The sequence below is a fragment of the Ranitomeya imitator genome, chromosome 5 (genome assembly GCF_032444005.1).
Source record: "Ranitomeya imitator isolate aRanImi1 chromosome 5, aRanImi1.pri, whole genome shotgun sequence".
In the NCBI taxonomy this organism is placed as follows: domain Eukaryota; kingdom Metazoa; phylum Chordata; class Amphibia; order Anura; family Dendrobatidae; genus Ranitomeya; species Ranitomeya imitator.
Genome location: NC_091286.1, coordinates 391,823,049 through 391,847,492, shown reverse-complemented (window position 1 = coordinate 391,847,492; position 24,444 = coordinate 391,823,049). Strand labels below are relative to the sequence as shown.

The following is a 24,444-nucleotide window of genomic DNA, read 5'->3' as shown; positions in this document are numbered from 1 at the left end:
CATTACAGCAGCAATGCCAGATATCGAGTTATCATCCAAATTGTTCAACTATCTTGGAGAAGATCATCCTCCAGCCACGAGGCAGCAGCAGCTAATATTTCAGGTCTTCATAGGAGCTGTGCCTGCACACAACCTTCTCAGGTGAGCACCTTCCTTTTACTCTCCTTTGCACTCAAAAGATATCACTGGATGGTCTTGTGTACTTTTGCTCCCTACACATTTTATCCCCAAAACACAATTCTGACATTGTTTTATGAGAGTTATTATTATGGCATACAATATGTGGTAAATAAAAGGTTGCCATGTCGTTCTTGCGCGATAATGGGAATGCCAAAAATGTAAATGTATTTTTTTATTTTAGTGGTGAAACAGAAATCTAAATTAAAAAAAATTGGGAGTTGTGTTGCCACTTTCCGAGATGCATAACATTTTCATTTTTTGGATCATTGGAGCTGTGTAATTTTTTTTATTTTAATTTTTTTGGGATAGATATGACATTATGATTGCTTGTCGCAGCATTTTTGTGGTATTGCAGAGATCAAAAAACGCAGAATTTTAGCACCCTTTAAACTTTTCCATTTATTGATTGGTTAATTATTTTTATATTTTGATAGAGTGGACTTTTATAAATGCAGCAACAATACATTTGTGTATTTTAGTCTTTATTTTTAATTAGGGAAAAGGGTGGCAATTTGAATTTTATGTCCTTTTACATCTCTATCACATTTTTTAAAACATTAATTTTTTAATTTTTCCCTTTACCTGTAAGTTCCCTTATGGGACTTGAACATGTGATTGCTGTATATAGTAAAAATCAAGGTGTACTTTGAAGCAAGACCACAGTCTGTGTTTTATGGGAGCTCTCTAATGACTAGCACATAGGTCTTTGGCTGTCATAGCAACTACTGATGAGTGAGAGTATTCGTTGCTCGGGATTTCCTGAGCACGCTCGGGTGATCTCCGAGTATTTGATAGTGTTCGGAGATTTAGTTTTTGTTGACGCAACTGCATAATTTACAGCTGCTAGCCAGCCTGAGTACATGTAGGGGTTGCCTGGTTGCTAGGGAATCATCACATGTAATCAAGCTGTCTAGTAGTCGCAATTCATACAGCTGCTGCAAGGAAAACTAAATCTCTGAACACTAACAAATACTCGTAGACCACCCGAGCGTACTCGGGAAAGCCCGAGCAACGAGTATACTCGCTCATCACTAATAGCAACCCATTGTCAATCAGTGATCACGCCACGGGCATGCCTATGGGCCCATGGAATGACATGCCCCCATGCCGGTGTGCTATTAATGCTGCTATCAGAGATTGACAGTGCCATTTATCAGTTTAACAATTGTTAGAGGCAGGTCCTGGCAGTAGCTCACACCTTTTAGCTCGCTCCACACACCCTCTATTGACATGCGCCATACATGTACTATGGATGTCTTGAAGAATTTAACAAAATCACAGCCTTAATAATGTCAAAGTGTTCTCCACTTCTGTAATTACTGCTAGTTAAGATGACAGCGTGAATATAGCATAATTTGCATGTGTGCATCTTGGTAGATAAATAGAATGTAATATAAAGGATTGAGCAAACTTAGAATCCAATATCTTTATATAGCATCACATTTTTCATTCATCCATCAAAGTTATCAGCCTATAATATTATTGGAGCATCACAATTATTTGTAATTTATACATGTGGCTTGAAGATAAAGAATAGTAAGTTCTTGACATATCTCAAAAAATTTAGGTTAATATTTTAATTGATAGTGGACAAATATTTCTTCTTGGGTCAATTTTTCACAAAAGTGGTGGAAAAATCCTATTCTATTAATTTCTGAGTTTCTGTCTTTAAAACAATCTTCTTGCAATAATTCACTAGCTGTGACACTGTGCATAGTCTTGTATCTTTTGGAGACAGCGGGAACAATTCATTTAATTTCCATCTGTTTCAGCTTGATGAGTTGACTATAGCCCTTATCTCTAGGAACATAGCCAAATAGTCTGTCCGGTTAATTGGCAATATTTAAGTTAGCAAAACATTTGAAATAAAAGATTGTAAGCACTGTAAAAAAGATTTTGTTCAGCAAAGGTTCATTTTTTTGTGCTTTTCTTCATAAAAGAAAATCCTAAAAAGGAAAGTCTTCGAAAAAATAATATTAAAATACATATTGTTATAAGACTTTCCCTTTTAGCATTTTGTTATAAAAATATGTCTACTTAATATATTAGAAAAAGTAATATTAAAATACAAATTGTTATAATATATTAAGTTGGTGTATTTTTATAATTACATGTGTATGCATGTTATTAATAATTTAGAAGACGAACTTAAGGTATAGCTTCCATACGAAAATATTGGAAACAACATTTTCAAAATATCTTGATTTATTGGGCATTGATTATGAGCGCCACACATAGAAATGCAAACATCTACAACATATACCTTGACATGCCATGAATGATGTTTTTAATGGATGTCTGAAGAATGCTTTGCCTCTCTAGATGCACATGGATACATCAATCATAAAGATCCACTGCTGGCAGCTCCCTTTGCAGTTTTTGATAAATGATGTTCAGATGTGTTTGAGAGACAAATTTGTAGACTGCATGCCATTTTAGGACATTTAGATCATGCAGGTTTCTCACAGTAGTTATAGAAACATGCAGTTTGATGTCATGTTGAAACATGTCTCCTGGGACAATTTGGAAAAATGGCGATACAACTGGTTCCATGACCAAATCAATGCAATGCCAAGCTGTTTCTGCTTAAAGAAACAACACCAAAACTAGATACAAATACCATTGATATTGAAGAAATTGATACAATTTTATTCAATTAGTAGGCTATATGCACACATTGGGGTGCAGAATTTTCTGCACAAAATCTACATCTTCTGGCAGAAAATGCAGGTGCAGATTTGATGCGTTTTTTATGTGGATTTTGTGCATTTTTGCTGCTGATTTCCTGCAGATTTTGTGCGGATTTCTATAAAGGAAGGGTGCAGAAATGCTGCAGAGCCGCACAAAAATAGTGACAGGCTCCTTCTTTTGATTCGCAGCGTTTTCCATACGGAATTTTCCGCACCATTAGCACAGCATTTTTTTCCTATCGATTTACATTGTACGGTAAATCACTTTGCGGATCTGCACGGAAAAAAATGCTGGGTATCCACAGTAAATCTGCATCGTGTGCACATAGCCTTAGACAGAAAACCTTTTTTTTTACAGTAGTAGAGTTAAAGGACATTTTTCAAACTTTAATGCATGCCATTAAAACAGTAATATTAGAAAGTAACAGCGACCACCTAAAATGACACAGAAGATAAAAAAGAAAAAAATATAGGGGTCATGGACAAGGTGACTTCTTCAAATAATACAATTTTATATTATGTAACTATAATAAGCAAAACCACACAAAAATATACTTTAAAAATATCAAAATTCAGCAAAACCTCAAGCGAGGTACTCTCAAATCACCTTCCCATAAAGATGCAAAGATTAACCCCTTTACTAACTATGATGTATAGGTACCACATAGGTCACTTCCCCCTCTTTGATGCAGGCTGCAGCGCTGAGCCCATATCTTTTCAGGCACTGATCAGCTGATCACGTCAACTCAGTGGCCAAAAAAATGAGTCCTCACCCGGCCGCATATCCTGAAAAATGGAGACGCAACATATTTCGGAATACAGCACCATCCTAATTTTTTTTTCACCACTTAAATAAAAAAGAACCTATACTTGTTTGGCATATTGGAACTCATAATGACCTGAAGAATCATAATAGAAGGTCAATTTTAGCATTTGGTGAACATGGTGAAAAAAAACAATTGTGGAGTTCAACTTTTTTTGTAATTTAATCACACTTGGAATTTATTTCCCATTTTCCAGTACACTATATATTAAAATCATTGGTGTTGTTCAAAAGTACAACTCGTCCCGCAAAAAACAGGCCCTCATTCAGCCATATTTACAGAAAAATAAAAAGTTATGGCATTGGGAATAAGGTGAGCAAAAGACTAAAATGCAAAAACAGAAAATCCTAAGGTGCAAAGGGGTTTAATAGTGCATAATATATATATAACATACATATATTTTCTTGTTAATCTTTTAAGTTGTTTATTTTTACTCTCCTCACTTTTACCAATGGTCGATACATTTTTTTGCATATACTTAAATTATATATATTTTTAATAAGCTTAAAATAATCTTGAACTATATTAAAGAGGTCATCAGAATGATAAATATTTCAAAGCTAAAATTGCAAAGATTGATACATTTGCAATTTGCATAATCTAATTAATTATGTGACAGCACAATTGCATCTAAATGAAACATAACCATTTAAGTTTATTTGCAGAAAGACAAGGGGACACTTAAGTTGCCAGAAGAAACAGAGAGTAATCGCTATTTAAATGTTGTCTTTCCGACAGACTGGAATTCTGAACTTAACAAGTGTCAAACCATCTTTCTGTGCTGACTGATTTAAACTGCCTTGCATAAATAATTTGAAGATGAAACCTATTATTTGAAGCTGGTTTGTTAAGCATCCTTATCTTCTGCATTATACTTTAAATAGTTTATTATCACTTAATTGTAGAAAAGAAAAAAATAATGCCTAATTTGTAGTGAAATACTCTTTCATACATTGTGTTTTGTTCAGTGGGGAATAAGGAATGTAGGCGTCAAAACAAATGATTAGCAAATACCTTGTTATGGTTTGAGTCAAAAGAAATACATTGTGGAAAATAATTATTTAATACACTGCTGATTTTGCAAGTTTTATCTCCTACAAAGAATGAAGAGGTCTATAATTTTTCAACTTTGAGAATCTTAAAAAATACAGAAAATTACAATTCATGATTTTTACATATTTAATTTGCATTTTATTGCATGAAATAATTATTAGATACAATTGAAAAACAGAACTTAATATTTGTACAGGAAATGTTAGCAATTACAGAGGTCAGACATTTCCTGTACTTAACCAAGTTTGCACACACACTGCTGCAGGGATTTTGGCCCACTCCTCCATATAGATCTTCTCCAGATCTTTCAGGTTTCGAGGCTGTTGCTGGGCAACATTGAGTTTCAGCTGCTTCCAGATATTTTCTATTTTGTTACATTGGTAGACTGCATAGGCCACTCCAGGATCTTGAAATGTTTCCTACAGCGCCACTCCTTAGTTGCTCTGGCTGTGTTTTTCGGGTCATTGTCATGCTTGAAGACTCAACCAGAACCCATTGTCAATGCTCTTACTGAGTGAAGGAGGCTGTTGGCCAAAACCTTGCAATACTTGACCCTTCAATATGGTGCAGTCATTTTGTCCCATTCTCAGAAAAGCACCCCCAAAGTATGATGTTTCCCCAACCTTACTTCTCGGTTGGGGACAGTGTTCTTGGGGTTGTACTCACCCTTCTTCTTCCTCCAAACACAGCGCAGGGAGTTGATACTAAAAAATTCTATTTTGGATTCATCTGAACACATTACCTTCACCCATACCTCTTCTGGATCATCCAGATGGTCACTGGTAAACTTCAAAAGAATCTGGGCATGTGCTGGCATGAGCAGGGGAACCTTGACCACCCTGAAAGATTTTAATTCATGATGGCACAGTGTTACTAATGGTAATGTTTACGACTGTGGTCCCAGCTCTCTTCAGCTCATTGACAAGGTCTTCCCATGTAGTTCTGGGATGATTCCTGACATTTTTCAGAATCATCCTTAACCCACAAGGCAAAGATCTTGCATGGATCCCCAGACTGAGGAAGATTGACAGTCATCTTGTGCTTCTTACATTTTAGAATAATTGCACCAACAGTTGTTTCCTTCTCACCGACCTGCTTGCCCATTGTCCTGTAGCCAATCCCAGCCTTATGCAGGTCTACAATTTTGTTCTTGTGTTCTTAGACAGCTTTTTGGTCTTGGACATGGTGGAGAGGTAGGATTGTTATTGAATGTGTAGATAGGTGATTTTTATATAGGTAATGAGTTCAAACAGGTGCAATAAATACAAGTAATGAGTGCAGAATAGGAGGGCTTCTTAAAGAAAAAATAACATGTCTGTGAGAACCAGAATTCTTGTTGATTGTTAGGTGATTAAATACTTATTTTATGCAATGACATGCAATTTAATTATTTAAAAATAATGCAATGTGATTTTTGTGTTTATTATTTTCAGATTGTCTCTCACAGGTCAAGGGGTACTTGTGCTAAAATTTACAGCCATCTCCATTCTTTGTAAGTAAGAAAACTTGCAGAATCAAATACTTATTTTCCCCATTGTAAATAAGTAAGATCAGTATTATATGTTAGAAATAGAGAGACATAACAACTCTACCACTAATGTCCAAGACCTACCATGATTTATGTTTTAAGTGGTCCAGATTAAACATTAAAAATAATAGCTAACAATATCACACTTGTGACATTGACCATAGTTGAATATTTCTAAAAGATTACCTCAGTATAAATTTCTGTCATAAATCAAAACTACCTGCGAAATAAGAAACTTTGTTATATAATATATGACCGAAATACCCTTCTTTCTTGAGCAGAAGACTAATCATTTTCAAAATGCTCAATTCGTGGCAAAACTAAAATAAATGGCAGTTGATTCTTATAAGTTTCTATATTAAATAGAATAGTATATATACTGTAGTATAAATAGAAACTTATCAGTAGAAACTGTCATCTTCTCTCTCAATAATATAAAAATCTGACTTCTCTAAACACAGATTTTACCTGGGATATGAGAATTTTGTGAATGAGACATCAGTCCTGGAAGAGAAACAAGCACATTTCCTATTTTCTTGTGTACTATTGATTTAGAAAATTAAAATTAAAATGATGGTTACTTTTTAAACTAGACGGATCAATTTCATGCTTGTGCACAAATTTTTCATTTGAGTTAAGTCACTTTTTTATGTGTATTCTTTGCTTTTTTGCTCTAATTTATTCAAAATGGTGTACATGGTACGAGTATTTTACAGAAGGTCAAAAATGGTCTCTATTTTTGTCTTTACGAATGTTTGCATATCTTTAGTGAAATAAGTTGAACGTTTTGCAAAATTGACCAAAACTGCACCAAAATATTTTGTGTACAATAAATCACTATAGAACTGTCACAAATCATTAATCACGTTAAAATATGTGGAAGCCGAAGATTCCCCCCACAATGGCAAACATTGAACCCCATCATCTCCGAGCCTGTTTTCACCTTCATAACCAAGCCAAATTTTACAATTCTGAGCAGTGTCAGTTTATGAGATAATAACTCTGGAATGCTTTAACATATCCCATTGATTCTGCGAGACGTCTTTCCTGACAAATTGTACGTCATTACAGTGGTAAAATTAGTTTGATTTGACTTGCATTTATTTGTGAAAAAATAGAAATTTGTTGAAAATTTTCAAAATGTTGCAATTTTCAAACTTTTAATTGTTATGCCCTTAAATAAGAGAGTTATGTCACACAAAATAGTTAATAAATAACATTTACCACATGTCTACTTTACTTTTGTACAATTTTTGTTGTATAATTTTGTTTGTTGGGAAGTTATAAAAGTTAAACGTTGATCAGCAATCTCTCATTTTTCCAACATAATTTACAAAACTATATTTTAGGGACCACATAACATTTGAAATGACATTGAGGGGTCTATATGACAGAAAATACCCCAAAGTGACACCATTCTAAGAGTTGCACCCCTCAAAGTGCTCAAAACCACATTCAAAAAGTTTATTTACCTGTCAGGTTCTTCACAGAAATTAACGGAAATTGGAAAGAAAAAATGAGCATTTAATTTTTTTCTCAAAAAGTTTATTTTAGACCCAAAATTTGTCGCAAAATGTATCCTGAGCATGCTGATATCCCATATGTTTGGGAAAACCACTGCTTGGGAGCACACCAGGGCTCAGAAGGGAAGAAGCGCCATTTGACTTTTTGAATGTGAAATATTGCTGGAATAATTAGAGGACACGATGACACATATGGAGAGCCCCTGATGTGCCTAAACAGTGAAAAAAAAACACAAGTGACACCATTTTGGAAACTAGACTCATTAGGGAACTAATTTAAATTTGTGGTGAGCACTTTAAATCCACAGGTGCTTCACAAAAGTTTATTACATTGAGCTGTGAAAATAAAGAAATCACATTTTTCTCAAATTTTACATTTTAACAATGTTAACAAGGAGAAATTTCATTATACAATTTGTTGTGCAATTTCTTTTAAGTACGCTGATACCCTATATGTGGTCAAAAAATACTTTTTGGACGCACGGCAGGCCTCTAAAGAGAAGGAGCGACATTTTACTTTTTGAATGTACAATTTGCTTGAATAATTAGCGGACACCATGTCGCATTTGGAAAGCCCCTGATGTGTCTAAAGCGTGAAAACCGCCTACAAGTTTGGAAACTAAACTCCTCGAGGAATTTATCTAGATGTGTGGTAAGAACCTTGAACCCACAAATGCTTCACAGAATTTTACAATGTTGATCTGTGAAAATTATAAATATTGTTTTAACCCCACATTATTTCATTTTCACAAGGATAGGAGAAAATTAACCCCAAAAATGTATTCTGCAATTTCTTCTAAGTACACCAATTTGCCAAATGTGGTCAAAAACTACTTTTCATGCACAGTGCAAAGCTCAGGAGGGAAAATGCGCCACATTGTAGTTCACATTTCACTGGGGTGACATGTCACATTGACAGAGTCACTAAGGTGTCAGAACAGCAGAACCCTCAATAAGAGACCCCATTCCACAAACTACACCTCTCATTCAATTCATCTAGGGGTCCAGTGATCTTATTGACACTACAGGTGGGAAACAGAATTTTATACCATTGGGTAGGGTTGAGCAAAACGGGTCGGCCATTTTCAGAAGTCGCCGACTTTTGGCAAAGTCGGGTCTCATGAAACCCGACCCGACCCCTGTGTGGGGTCGGCCATGAAGTCGGCGATCTTCTGAATCTGGAATCGGAATTCCGATACCGATTCCCGATATGTTTAAGATATCGGGAATTGGTATCTGAATTCAGATTTAAGTGTAAAATAAAGAATAAAAAAAAAAAATATTGCTATACTCTCCCTCGGACGCGCCCTGGTTGTAACCGGGAGCCTTCCTTCCTAAGAATCAGCGCTTGAAGGACCTTTCGATGACGTCACGGCTTCTGATTGGTCGCGTGACGCCCATGTGACCGCTCACGCAACCAATCAGAAGCCGTGACGTCATCGAAAGGTCCTTCAAGTGCTGATTCTTAGGAAGGAAGGCTGCGGGTTACAACCAGGGTGCGTCCGAGGGTGAGTATATTCCTAATAGGTATATACTCACCCTCGGACGCGCCCTGGTTGTAACCCCCAGCCTTCCTTCCTAAGAATCAGCGCTTGAAGGACCTTTCGATGACGTCACGGCTTCTGATTGGTCGCGTAACGCCCATGTGACCGCTCACGCGACCAATCACAAGCCGCGACGTCATCGAAAGGTCCTACAAGCGCTGATTCTTAGGAAGGAAGGCTCCCGGTTACAACCAGGGTGCGTCCGAGGGTGAGTATATTCCTAATAGGTATATACTCACCCTCGGACGCGCCCTGGTTGTAACCCCCAGCCTTCCTTCCTAAGAATCAGCGCTTGAAGGACCTTTCGATGACGTCACGGCTTCTGATTGGTCGCGTAACGCCCATGTGACCGCTCACGCGACCAATCACAAGCCGCGACGTCATCGAAAGGTCCTACAAGCGCTGATTCTTAGGAAGGAAGGCTCCCGGTTACAACCAGGGCGCGTCCAAGGGTGAGTATAGCAATATCTTTTATTTTTATTCTTTATTTTACACATTAATATGGATCGCAGGGCCTGAAGGAGACTTTCCTCTCCTTCAGACCCTGGTAACCATTAGAAACCCAATGCACTGCTTTGGGTTTCGTATTTCGGCCGACCCCGACCCCGACTTTTCTATAGGATCGGCTGATTTCACTCGACCCAACTTTTGAAAAAGTCGGGTTTCGTGAAATCCGACCTGATCCTATAAAAACAAGTCGCTCAACCCTACCATTGGGCAATGAAGAAAAAAATGTTAACACCAAAATTTTTTATAGCTCCAGATTTTAAATTTTCACAATGGGAAATGGGTAAAATTGGCACAAAATTTGACCTACAATTTCTGCTGAATATATAAATATCCCATATGTGACTGTACAGTACTGCTTAGCCATACATCGAGTCTCGGGAGGGGTGGAGCGTTATTTGCCTTCTGGAGTGCAGATTTTCTTAGAATAGTTTGCCGAATACATATACTGAGCCCCTATGTGCTAGAAGACCATGATCTCTTCTCAAGTGACCCTATATTGGAAATTATACTCCTTTGGGAATTTATCTACAGCTGTAGTGACAATTATGACTCCATGGGTGTTTTACAGAAACAAGCAGCAGTTATTGTTGCTGAGTGAAAATTGCAAACTGCCATTGTAATGACCAGTACATTGCAGTCTCCAGTACGTTGTAGTGACCAGTAAATTTTAGTGCATGTACATTGTTCCCAGGTCATGCACGTGTAAATTAGGCAGGCTTTCATTGCTACAGAAATGCCAAACATGTGGGCCCTATATGTGGTTAGGCACAATGTGGTGCTCAGAAGGGAGGGGGCATTTGGATTTTGGATCGCAGAATTTTCTGAATTTATCGGGACAAGCAGCCATTTAGTTTTCTGAGCCTATGCACTACCAGGAGCATGGAAGCCCCTTATATTTCCATTGACAGATGACGAACCTGAGTGGGGACTTGCTTTTTTTTAAATTGAGTCGAAGCTTTTTTTGTGAACATTTTACATAACATTTGGTGTTAGGACTGGGGGAACGCACCAAGACAGATGGTATAGATGCGTTCGCAGTCCGGGGTCCACCGTGCAGGTGAAAACCTGCTGCTAGCAATTAGCAGACTATATGGCGGTACACTAAAGTATACACGCGTGGGTTAACCTCACCCAGCGTGAAAGAAGCAATCCTGTTAAGGCACAGGACCGCGGTACTGCACCTAAAGCGCTAGCAAGTAGTCAGTGAACTCAACCCCAACTAGGATTAAAGTCCGATTAGACCCTTGCTGGCACAACACCGCAACGGGGTGTATAAGGAAACTGAAGAGCAATATTTAAGGCACAAGAGTGCATGCAGTGCCGCACTGACGAACGCCACTGACCACCCAGGCTTGGGTAAGGAAAGCACAGAGGAAGTGCACGGCGCCGTACTGGCGGTCACAGCAACTGGACGCTATAATGTGTGACTAGTGCTGTAGGATAAGTCGGGCGCTAGGTAGCAGCCATACACCTTCCGCGAACAGTCATTCAATAGGGTAGGGGTATCCAAGGACGACTTGCACTCACAACATACACACATTAGCGATTGAAAGACAATACTAGCGCATGGCCGTGCGGTCATGCGCAGTTTATATAGCAGCAGCACAGAAAGTGGCCACAGCACCTTTGCCCTTCCAAGACCTGCCAAGAGGACCAATGGAATGTGCTGCAGAGCCTGAGCACATGACCCTCGATCTCCAACGGGAGATCTTACCCTGGGCATGATCAGTACGTGCAGACAAGGACTTAGTCCCAGAGAAGTCCGCTCGCTGCTCACCAGCACTGACTTTAATGGCAGAGACTGGAGAAGCAGCAGTAACTCTCAGAACAGAGTGAGAATGAGCAAGATGCTGGGACCGACGTCTTTGCTGAGCAGACTCCACTGCGGCTGGACAAGAATGGGAGACCGCAGCGGAGGTGGCTCGAGATTCCCCCTGTGCAGAAGCGGGAACTCGACCCCTAACATTTGGGAACATATTTATTTGGCGCTCTATGCTGAGCACTTACATCTGGGTTTACTTCTAAATCTCCAATGTAATTCACTATAATGAGGCGTCAAAGTTAAGCTGGACTCCATCTGGCCTGTTTTCAGTGGTGTCCTTTCTTGCAGAAGATCAGAAAAGCGTAGCCTTACTTTTATGCACACCCTGAAAAGTCAGACAGCGTCCACAGTGGTTTCACTTGCCTCATTATAAGGTATCACGTATTTCAGAGATTTTCTCAGAAATCCTGGTGTAAGCGCTCTGCGAAGAGTGCAGGATATATGTGTTAGGTGTCGAGTTCCCGCCGCTGTTGGGGTTTCGTGAACCAGTGTGCAATACACCTCGAGCTCCTGGCTGCACGCTTTCCCACAGAATGGGCAAAGGTGGCACTTATTATATCTCTCCTTTCGGACAGGGCGTTGGAGTAGGCTACACCTCTGAGGGAGCATGTAGACAGAGGTTTCGGCTGGCTCCCACCTTCGCCAGACCTTTGGAATCTCCGGTCCAGTCACCCGAGTCACATGAGGCCATGGAGGTGTCACGAATGGGATCTAAGTCCCGGACTGCTTGTGCACTCAAGGTCTGTCATGTCTGCCGGCAGTCAGGACATCTTGCCTCCAGATGTTCGCACCAGTCGGGAAAACATCAGCGTCTAGTGGTTGTAGGAGGAAGTACACTAGACACGGCGACGTTTTACTCCAAACTGTCCTTTAAGGGGACAATTACCATAGGCCCATCTACTCATATGGTAGAGCTTTGCATGGATTCCAGGGCTGAGGGTAATTTTATGTCATCTGCCTTCGCCCAATGACACGCAATACCCCTGGTGATGCTCGCCAAGCCAGTGACCGTACCAGTGGTGAATGGGTCGACACTGCCCTCACAGATAACACACCAGACCATCCAATTTACTCTATGTCGCCATCTCATCAAGAGATTATTACCTTACTCGTCATTCCTGGAGGAATTGATGAGGTCCTGTTAGGGATACCGTGGCTACGGTACCACTCCCCACATATAGAGTGGTCCACAGGCAGAATCTTGTGAGGGTAGATGTCAGAGGGAGTGTGTTCAGGTTGCTACTACTGAGAAACCCACAGATCTTTCCTCTCTCCCCAAACACTATTGGCCCTATGCGGATGTGTTCTCCAAAAGGGCTGCGGAGACCCTTTCGCCTCACCGCCCCTATGACTTTCCTATTGACCTCTTGCCTGGTGCTGAGCCTCCTCGGGGTCGAGTCTATCCGTTATCTCTCCTGGAGATGGAGGCAATGGCTCAGTGCATCCAGGAGAATCTGGCAAGAGGATTCATTAGGAAGTCAGTGTCACCTGCAGGGGTGGAATTTTTCTTCATGCAGAAGAAGAATGGAGAGTTACATCCATGCATAGACTACAGGGGTCATAACACCATCATCGTTAAGAATAAACACCCTCTGCCCCTGATATCTGAGCTCTTCGATAGGCTACGGGGAGCAAGGGTATTTACTAAACTGGATCTGAGGGTTGCTTACAACCTGATTCGCATCCGTGAGGGGGACGAATGGAAGATGGCGCTTTAACACCAGGGTGGGAACTATGAATACCTGGTGATGCCCTTCTGGCTCTGTAATGTCCCAGCCGTTTTCCAAGACTTTGTGAACGATATCTTCCGGGATATGCTCACCACCTCGGTTGTAGTCTATTTGGATGATATTCTCATCTACTCTCCAGATATTGACTCCCACCGGAGAGATGTTTGCAAAGTCTTCAACCTCTTACGGTCAAACTCCCTCTATGCCAAGTTGGAGAAGTGTGTGTTTGAGCAGGAGTCCTTGCCTTTCCTTGTCTATATCATCTCCACTCAGCGTTTGGCAATGGATTCTGCCAAGCTACCGGCTGTGATGGACTGGCAAGAACCCCATTCTCTCAAAGTGGTGCAGCGCTTTATGGGATTCATTAACTATTATCACCAGTTCATTCCTCACTTCTCAACTTTGGTAGCTCCCTTAGTAGCCCTCACCAAGAAGGGAGCAAATCCCAATTTGTGGTCGGAGGAGGTCTCCAAGGCCTTCCTCACTATTAAGTCTCAATTTCTAGCACTCCCATCCTACATCACACCGATGTAGATAAGCCATTTATAATGGAGGTGGATGCTTCATCGGTCGGTGCTGGAGCAGTCCTCTTCCAAAAGGATGCTCAAGGTCGGAAGCATCCTTGCTTCTTCTTCTCCAAGACCTTCACATCCGTGGAGAGGCATTATTTTATTGGGGACAGGGAGTTGCTAGCCATGAAGTTGGCTTTCTCAGAGTGGAGACACCTCCTGGAGGGGGCTCGCTTTCCCTTCCAAGTCTACACCGACCGCAAAAATTTGGTGCATATACACTGCCCAGCGGCTAAATTCTCGCGAGGCTAGATGGTCCCTGTTCTTCTCCCGGCTCCATTTCACCCTACATTTTGTCTCCGGGGAGAAGAACATTCGTGCCAACACTCTCTTCCGCTCTGTCATCAGAGGAGGAGGAGCCTTGGCTTATTGTCCCTTCTGAGAGCTTGAGAACCGTGGCTCTGGTTTCACTAGAGTCTGTGCCCCCGGGCAAGACTTTCGTACCATCTAATTTTTGACCGGAGGTTCTCTCTTGGGCTCACTCGTCCAGAGTGGGTGGACATTTTGGGACCAAGAGGACATCTGAGCTACTGGTAAGTACGTGCTGGTGGCCGCATATGGCAGGCGATGTCGAAGACTATATTTGGGCATGTGTCTCCTGCGCCAAGAATAAGTCTCCTCAACAGCAGCCAGCTGGGTTGCTTTACCCCCTGCCGGTGGTGGACAGGCCCTGGGAGATGGTTGGGATGGACTTTCTGGTGGGCATACCCAAGTCCCGTAGCTACACCATTATTTGGGTGATCACCGACCATTTTTCCAAAAGAGTGCACTTGGTGCTTCTTCCACGGCTACCTTCTGCACGGGCTCTGGCAGCGCTGCTTATTAAACACATTTCCGCCTACACGGTATTCCGGACAAAATTCTCAGTGATGGGGGTCCCCAGTTTGCGTCTCGGTTCTGGAGAAAGCTTTGTCATCTAATCAGCATTGAGCTGAATCTCTCTTCAGCATACCATCCCGAGACGAATGAGTTGGTAGAGAAGGCCAACCAGACCTTGGTCACAAATCTGCAACATTTTGTTTTAGCCAGGCAGGATGACTGGACATCCTTGCTACCATGGGTGGAGTTTGCGATGAACAATGCCATAGCCGACTCCATTGGGCAGACCCTGTTCCTCCTTAACTACGGCCAGCATCCGCTGGTTCCTGTGCCCATGCCCGTGTCTTCCGCCGACTCCAGGGTAGCAGACTGGGCTGTGGAAGCATGTGACATTTGGGACCGCACTCAGGATGCCATCCAGGTATCCAAGGAGAGAATGAGGTCCTCCGCTGATGCACCGACCTTTGCTCCTGGTGATTTAGTGTGGCTCTCCGCCCGTAACATCAGGCTGCGAGTTGAGTCCACTAAGTTTGCACCACGCTACTTGGTCCCTTCAAGGTCCTGAAACATGTTAACCCTGTGGTCTATCGTCTAGCTCTTCCTCCACACCTAGGCATCACCGACACCTTTCATGTGTCCCTCTTAAAGCCTGTACACATGTCTCCGTTTTCCGAGTCATCTGCCAGGACAATAACCCAGTAACCCAGATGTCGTCCTTCCCTCTGCATGAGTGCTAAATGCTGAAATCAATATCGATCGCAGCATTTAGAGGATTAAATTGCCGGTAGCGGTGCGGACTGCATATGTCGGGAAGGGGTTAAAAAATGCAAGAACATATATAAAACAAAGTGAAAATGGAACAATGAATATGGTACTAACAAAAAACTGCAAAAAACTGAAATCAGGATCAAATGCAATAATAAGTTAGGTCTTGGTGTTAAAGTCAACTTTCTCAGATTAGGAGCTGCAGGAAGGACTTTATCTGTCAACAGCTATTGTCAGACATCAATTTAACTCTATATTGATTAACCATAATGAAACATACAATCCTATAGTTTACCACTATCCTAAATTACTGTTTTTAAATTCCTAAAGATAAAGCTCCTAATGACCCCATATACCTTTTCTGACGATATTTATGTTGTTTCATGCCTTTCTGTTTCAGTTTCTGTGCCCAGTCCAAAGTTCTGCTGTCACAGTCATTAAATTCTTTTCAGAATCTTTTCCTCCCATCCGACTGCATTTCCCATCATTCGTTGTGTCATCATCCTGCTTTAGTAGTAAAAAGAAAGCATTTGCACTACTAAAGCAGGATGGCACCATTGAAGCTCTAAAAAACTATAGGGAGAAAAATACTTTATCTAAAAAACTAATTAAAGCTGCCAAAAAGGAAACAGAGAAGCACATTGCTAAGGAGAGTAAAACTAATCCCAAACTGTTCTTCAACTATATCAATAGTAAAAGAATAAAAACTGAAAATGTAGGCCCCTTAAAAAATAGTGAGGAAAGAATGGTTGTAGATGACGAGGAAAAAGCTAACATATTAAACACCTTCTTCTCCACGGTATTCACGGTGGAAAATGAAATGCTAGGTGAAATCCCAAGAAACAATGAAAACCCTATATTAAGGGTCACCAATCTAACCCAAGAAGAGGTGCGAAACCGGCTAAATAAGATTAAAATAGATAAATCTCCGGGTCCGGATGGCATACACCCACGAGTACTAAGAGAACTAAGTAATGTAATAGATAAACCATTATTTCTTATTTTTAGGGACTCTATAGCGACAGGGTCTGTTCCGCAGGATTGGCGCATAGCAAATGTGGTGCCAATATTCAAAAAGGGCTCTAAAAGTGAACCTGGAAATTATAGGCCAGTAAGTCTAACCTCTATTGTTGGTAAAATATTTGAAGGGTTTCTGAGGGATGTTATTCTGGATTATCTCAATGAGAATAACTGTTTAACTCCATATCAGCATGGGTTTATGAGAAATCGCTCCTGTCAAACCAATCTAATCAGTTTTTATGAAGAGGTAAGCTATAGGCTGGACCACGGTGAGTCATTGGACGTGGTATATCTCGATTTTTCCAAAGCGTTTGATACCGTGCCGCACAAGAGGTTGGTACACAAAATGAGAATGCTTGGTCTGGGGGAAATTGTGTGTAAATGGGTTAGTAACTGGCTTAGTGATAGAAAGCAGAGGGTGGTTATAAATGGGATAGTCTCTAACTGGGTCGCTGTGACCAGTGGGGTACCGCAGGGGTCAGTATTGGGACCTGTTCTCTTCAACATATTCATTAATGATCTGGTAGAAGGTTTACACAGTAAAATATCGATATTTGCAGATGATACAAAACTATGTAAAGCAGTTAATACAAGAGAAGATAGTATTCTGCTACAGATGGATCTGGATAAGTTGGAAACTTGGGCTGAAAGGTGGCAGATGAGGTTTAACAATGATAAATGTAAGGTTATACACATGGGAAGAAGGAATCAATGTCACCATTACACACTGAATGGGAAACCACTGGGTAAATCTGACAGGGAGAAGGACTTGGGGATCCTAGTTAATGATAAACTTACCTGGAGCAGCCAGTGCCAGGCAGCAGCTGCCAAGGCAAACAGGATCATGGGGTGCATTAAAAGAGGTCTGGATACACATGATGAGAGCATTATACTGCCTCTGTACAAATCCCTAGTTAGACCGCACATGGAGTACTGTGTCCAGTTTTGGGCACCGGTGCTCAGGAAGGATATAATGGAACTAGAGAGAGTACAAAGGAGGGCAACAAAATTAATAAAGGGGATGGGAGAACTACAATACCCAGATAGATTAGCGAAATTAGGATTATTTAGTCTAGAAAAAAGACGACTGAGGGGCGATCTAATAACCATGTATAAGTATATAAGGGGACAATACAAATATCTCGCTGAGGATCTGTTTATACCAAGGAAGGTGACGGGCACAAGGGGGCATTCTTTGCGTCTGGAGGAGAGAAGGTTTTTCCACCAACATAGAAGAGGATTCTTTACTCTTAGGGCAGTGAGAATCTGGAATTGCTTGCCTGAGGAGGTGGTGATGGCGAACTCAGTCGAGGGGTTCAAGAGAGGCCTGGATGTCTTCCTGGAGCAGAACAATATTGTATCATACAATTAGGTTCTGTAGAAGGACGTAGATCTGGGGATTTATTATGATGGAATATAGGCTGAACTGGATGGACAAATGTCTTTTTTCGGCCTTACTAACTATGTTACTATGTTACTATGTGTCGTTGTGTTTCAAGACAACGGTGAGCACAGCCACTGCAACGCCACTAAACACCTCCACGCCTCCCCATCTTCACACACAGCATCAGCATTACATCCTTTCCAGGATATTGCTGCAGGCATTGATGCAATGCATTGAAGTAACACAAAGCAGGAAAGCAGCAGCGCTGGCAATAAAGATTATCCCAAACTCCCCTCACTGTCTAATTATGCTGTACTGCAATAGCATGGATGGTGAGACAGATGTTTGTATATAATAAAGGCTATACAGCAGGGTGTACATTACACAAATTACAGAGCAGGGTGTGTGTCCATATATTCTTACAGATACAAGAGAGCGCTCTAGGGGGAGAAATATGCAGTAAGAAGGGAGAGCACAGCAAAACAGAGGCAGTGCGTGAACCCTCTTAAATGAAGCCCCACCCACGCAGCATATAAGTCACATGACTATAATGTCATGCCAGTATTCAGAATGAATGCTAGCACAAAAAACAGGATTCAAAGATCCTCCAACAATTAAAAAAAATAGCAAAAAGGGCAGGAGGTGCTTACTTGCCTAAGCCTCCAAACAGGATGCAGTGGACCCATATGGTTAAGATGGCAACACAGGTGCAGAAATACCGATGAGGCAGCCACTCACAATGGGGTGCAGTTGGGCCCATTCTGTCTTGTAAACTGTGGTGTCTTTTCACATGGGATGCATCTTAATAGCACTGGGGAGCCCGCCTGAGCTAATAGAAGGGTGTCACTAATAGGCTGTTAACCTGGATGCTGTGCATTCCCATTGTGTGAACAGCGCCACATACAAGTCTCTGATGTGCAGTCATATGCCAAGCAGCCACCGCCACCATTAATTTGGTAGGTTGTGAGTGGCTGCCTCATCAGTATTTCTGCACCTGTGTTGCTATCTTAACCATATGGGTCCACTGCATCCTGATAGTGCATTTGTTTGGAGGCCTAGGCAGGTAAGCACCTCCTGCCCTTTTTGCTATTTTTTTCAGATTTCAGAATGAGGAAGTCAAGGAGAAACTGACATGGCATCACAGGAAGTCAGGAGATTTTGAGCCAAAAACAAGGACAAGGAGATCATTTCAGATTACAGAAAGATTTGAGAAAGAAAATTTTTTACGAAAGAGCTGAAAAACATATGTAAAAGGCAATAAAATCAGCTAAAATGCAAAATGAAGGCTTGGTAAGAACAGAAAACAAAGCAATTCCCACAAAATTATTATTATCAATGCAAAAACCGGAAGCACAGGTGGCATCCATGAATTATTCAAGAGCAGTATGATATTGGGGATACAAATAAGATAAATGGTTTACTTAGCTCTGTACATACCAAATGAGAGCCATTGATACAGGTAAAGTCAGTACTCTTAATTAGATATGAGTGAATTTGTTTGGGTTCCCTCTTATTTGGCAAGCTATAGCGCTTGCCAATTAAGCTGCAGAGGGAATCTGGCCTCCTGGATCTCGCTGGCTGATCAGCTGTTCAGCGCTGCAGCTGGGTGACAGACATGACACATGCATGGAGAGCCTGTGATGGCATGTAGTATTGTGTAGTGTATGGAAGATGTTCATAAGTTACAAGCTAACTTCAACAAATTTATTTTTAGGACATCCACTTGATATCAATGTGGATGAATGTAAAGTTATGCATATGTGAACAAATTATTTGCAGGCATCATATTTTTATTGGACTACAATTAGTGGAGCCACTTGTTAAGAAGGTTCTGAGTGTACTTATTGATCTCAAACTAAATAACAGTACTCAATGTCAATCAGCTGCTTCCTAGGCCTGTAAGATTTTGTTATTTAAAGAAGGAAAGACTTGTGAGATGGAGTGCCTTTTTACAAATCATTTAATCACCATCGTATGGAAAATGTGGCTCAGTGATAAAAGGTTAAGCAAAGCGGCACATGATAAGGGGAATGGAGGATCTTAGTTATGAGTAAAGATTAAAGTAACTAAATTTATTTAGTTTTGGGAAGAGATGTCACCCTGGCCACAGCAAAAATTATTTTTAAAGAAGTCTTAAGGCCTCGCATACTAGAGAATCACACATAATAGATCACACTAGGATGACACTCGGCTCAAACTCTGAGAGCGTTTCAGATGAGTGTCATTAGCACAGTGGATCCAATTCTGAACCCAGATTAACGGGGAAAAATGTTATAAAGAAAACTAGCTAAAATGCTAATACAAGGTTTTGTGTCAGCAACAATAAAGTGCTTTGAAACTAGAAAGTAGTAAGTCTGCAAGAGAATTTTACTCATTAAGCAATTATTATGCCAAAAACTGCTAAATGGTTTCAAAACAAAAATAGCAAAAGTGGTAAACCTGTCTCATTTCGCATGAATTTACACTGGTGCTTGTAATTTGCATTTTTTGTACATATATAATTATTTGCTGACCTTTTGCCTGCCGAGTCTTTCAAGAATGGAACAGAATTGCGCTTTTGATCTTCATCAGATAGAAACAATTAATAAAGTCAAGATCAAACATGTGCAATCCTGCTCCATTTGTTCTTGGGGTTTCATTCTTGAGAACGCTGGGTGTCAGTAAATTATTCCCTATTCAATGGAAAATGCTACATAAAACCTTGCTATTTTTCAGATTAACTATTTATTAATTGTAGAATTATTAAACATAGCTTTGATGGTAATTTTCTTCATAGCTGTTAATCTTCAAAATATTTTGTGTGAATAATAACTGTGTAATTGGACCATAAGACAATCAAATTTAGCTATACTCCTCACAACTGCTATACAAAAGTTGTCAATTGCCCTATTCCTCTTTCAGCCATCTTCTCATTGTGGAGCATTTTATGGACTATGAAGGATGATGCAAGTGACTTTTTGTTACCTAGATTGTTAATAAAAACAATAACTAATGTTTTACATCTTCTTTTTACAGATTTAGAAATGTATATTCTGTATTAAATATTGCTTTATGTTAAAATAATTCACTTTGTAATAAAAAAAGGGCAGGAAAAGCTCATAAATTTTTTTAAAACTCAATGATATTAATTAAAAATAGGAAAAGAAAATAACTTAAATGCATTACCTCTCTGCTCTGTTACTGTTTCATTTTTACATTTGACACTTTGATTCTTGAAAATAGATTTATAATAAAGGAACTTTAAAAAAAAAACTTTGTAAACAGTTTGAGAAAGGATTCTACTTTCCGTGCGGCTTCTCATCAGTTGATGACAGCAATGTCCCTGGTTGAATTGCTTAAAATCTATTCTCAATTTAAGCTGTAGGAGACATTTGACAGTTCAGTAAGCACTGTTTTAAAATAGAGATAGGAAAATCTTACTTTCGAGACGAATTCACAATCAGCCATTTTTTATGTATTACGAAAAATGTTCATTTTTCAATTGTTGAAATTATATTATATTTAGTAATACACATTTAATACATTATCTCCTAGAATGTTAAGTAATGGCCTTACCAAAAGCATCAATACCATCATGAGCCAAGACATGTAAAAGAAACTCTTTCACAATGAAAATAGCAGTGCCTGCAAGACAACCCAGGAATCTCACAGAAACTGGAAGACATTTTCAAGAAAAAATGGATGAAAATCCCTCAAAGACTCTTGGCTAGCTACAAAAAACATTTACAAGCTGTGATACTTGCAAAAGGGGGTGCTACTAGGTAGTAACTATGCAGGGTGCCCAAGCTTTTGCAATGTACCATTTCCCTTTTTGTAATTATAAATCTGTAAAAATTACAATATATATTTTTCCTTGCCTAAAATAGGAAGGAAATCTGTCATTTTTAACTTTAGGCTTTTTACAGGTCATTTCATCTTCAGCATGCTTAGCTATACACATTAAAAGTCATTTTAAGCAGGGGAGCCCACATTTTTACATACCATTGTGTATGCAAATTATCTCTGTGAACTGCAAGGTTTTTTTGTGTTTAGTAGCATAGACAATGTTTTACCTTGAAAAGAAATTATTGTATACAAAAGGATTATTATTCAAGAATAGATAATTAAACTCTGTAAAAGAACCGGATGGCAATATGGTTATTGCTGTCACTGAGTGCAAAAGACATTTTTCGATTAAGCGATGAAAATTCTAATTACTATAACTCTGATACATATTGCTTGTGAAAAAGAACAAAAAGGTCAGAATACAACTATTTTGAGTGGTACAAAAGATTATTCAACACACAAATATAAAGAATAGATTTAAGTTGACCCCTTTGTGGCCACTAATACGTCTTTTTACTGATCTCACATATCAGACAATAGCATCCCACAACTGGTGAAAATGCATAAGCTGTGGACTCTACACTATAGCTGACACCTTGCTGTATCTGCCTTGATTGGCGTTAGCACCAACCATGGCTTTTTAACCCCATAGATGCTGCTGTACATAATGACTATGGCACGTAAATGGTTATCAGAGTGTGGGGGAGTCTGCCAGCCATAGTAGCCTGTTGAGAAGTTAGCAAGTTTAGGTGATAAAAAAACCATTTTTCCTTCATGTCATGCCACTTTGTGTTAATTCCTGAAAAGCATCTGGATGGTTAATAAACTACCTGACAGCAGTTTTGATTACCTTACAGGGCGCTGTTTTTAAAATGGTCTTATTTTTGGGGATTTTATGACGAATGGGTTAGCCAAAGTCACTTCAAAACTGAATAGTTCGCTAAAAAAGTAAGTTTTGTAAATTTCCTTGAAAAAATGAAAAACTACTGCTACAGTTATCTTCTAGCATCCTAACAAAATATAAGTATATTTTAAAAATGGTTTTGATGTAAAGCAGACATGAAGAACATGTTATTTAATGACTATTTTATGTGGAATGACTGTCTGAACTAAAGGGATAATCATTCGAAGTTTGAAAATTGCTAATTTTTGTAATTTTTTTACACATTTCTGCTATTTTTATAAATAAATGCAGATAATATCAACATAAATTCATGGTTCACATGAAGTACAAATGTGTCAAGAAAAAATGTCTCAAAATCAAAAAGATCTGTTGAAGCGTCCTAGGGTTATTATAACAAAAAGAGACACTGGTCAGATAAAATTTGACCCGGTCACTAAGGGATTAAAAAGTACTATTAATAACATTAGGATATCTAATTACAAATTCCGGTATTTTTATTTTTGCATTTCACAATATATTTTATATATTTCAGAATCTATTCTTAAAACTGAGGTATAAGGGGTAAGGTTTCTCCTTGTGGAGAGTGACATACCTGCTCTGGCTTGTCAAGTTAAAAAGGCTTATTCGCCATGCAATGCCCCTCTGGGAAATGTAACATGCACATTGCCTCTTTAGAGAAAAAGAGGACTTGAACTCTACTTGAACACCTACTTGTTTTTAAGGGGGGGGGGGTAAAAAACCATGGCTGCTTTCCTAAAAAAAAGAAAACACTATCTTGCTTGTATACAGATGGTGTTGTATATTGCAGCTCAAACACATATACTTCAATATAGTTGATCAGCAATACTAAACACATGAGTCAGTTTTTTGGAAGAGGAAAAAAAATCCATGCATTTCTTCTTAAATGTAAATATTTCCTGTGAGCCATCCTAATAATGTGTATGCACTTTTAATATTTATATTCTAAACTGTTATAACAGTACAAGTAGATAAATTATTCTTCTTGTACAGAAAATACATTCAAATTTTGTGTGATAAGTATAGCATCAAAACTGATCAGGAAATTGTGCAAGTTAAAGGAGTTGTCCACAACTAAACTAAATGCTCAGTACTAATAAAATAATAAAGCCTAGACTCACCTTTCATGCTGGCGCAGTTCCCGTGGTGTTAACATTCGCTGTCACTGGGGCTGTGATGCAGTGTTGTGACATGTGATGCCGGTGCTCAATCAGTGCTGGCGTCACTGTCTTTGCCTTTGGACAAACTGAACATGAAGAGGGATCAGCTGCATCTCGGACTTCTGCTTCATGTTCAGTTTGCCCGAAGGCAAAGACTACAGCTAGCTCTGACTGGGTGCCAGGCATAACGTGTCATTCCACCACTTCACAACCCCAGGACCGCAAGTGCCGGCACCACTGGAATGGAGCAGGCATTAAAGGTGAGTATATGCTTTATTATTTTACCAGTGCAGAACATTTAGTTTAAGAGGGGGAGTAGTGGACAACATCCTTAAAGTAATTCTTGCCAATAAATATAACTGAAATTTTACATCTTAATTACTTAGGAAATTATACTTTAGTTACAAGCAGGTGTCAGCTGTTTAAGAAAGCCATCATGTGCCCTAAGCATTCTCCATTCATGCCTACTCGACAACTGCCATACATAAATGTAAGGTTGAAAAGTGCTCAATGTGGTGCTTATGCCCAAGTGTTACAGAAATAATTACCGTTATAGGTAAAAAATTACCAAAATTA

General features: G+C 39.7%; 1 protein-coding gene across 1 annotated transcript in view; it reads right to left on the bottom strand.

Moving 5' to 3' along the window:
- Positions 1-24,444, bottom strand: part of CSMD1 (CUB and Sushi multiple domains 1) — a 3,308,788-nt gene that overhangs the window by 3,155,028 nt on the left and 129,316 nt on the right. The gene's annotated exons all lie outside the window — the stretch shown is intronic.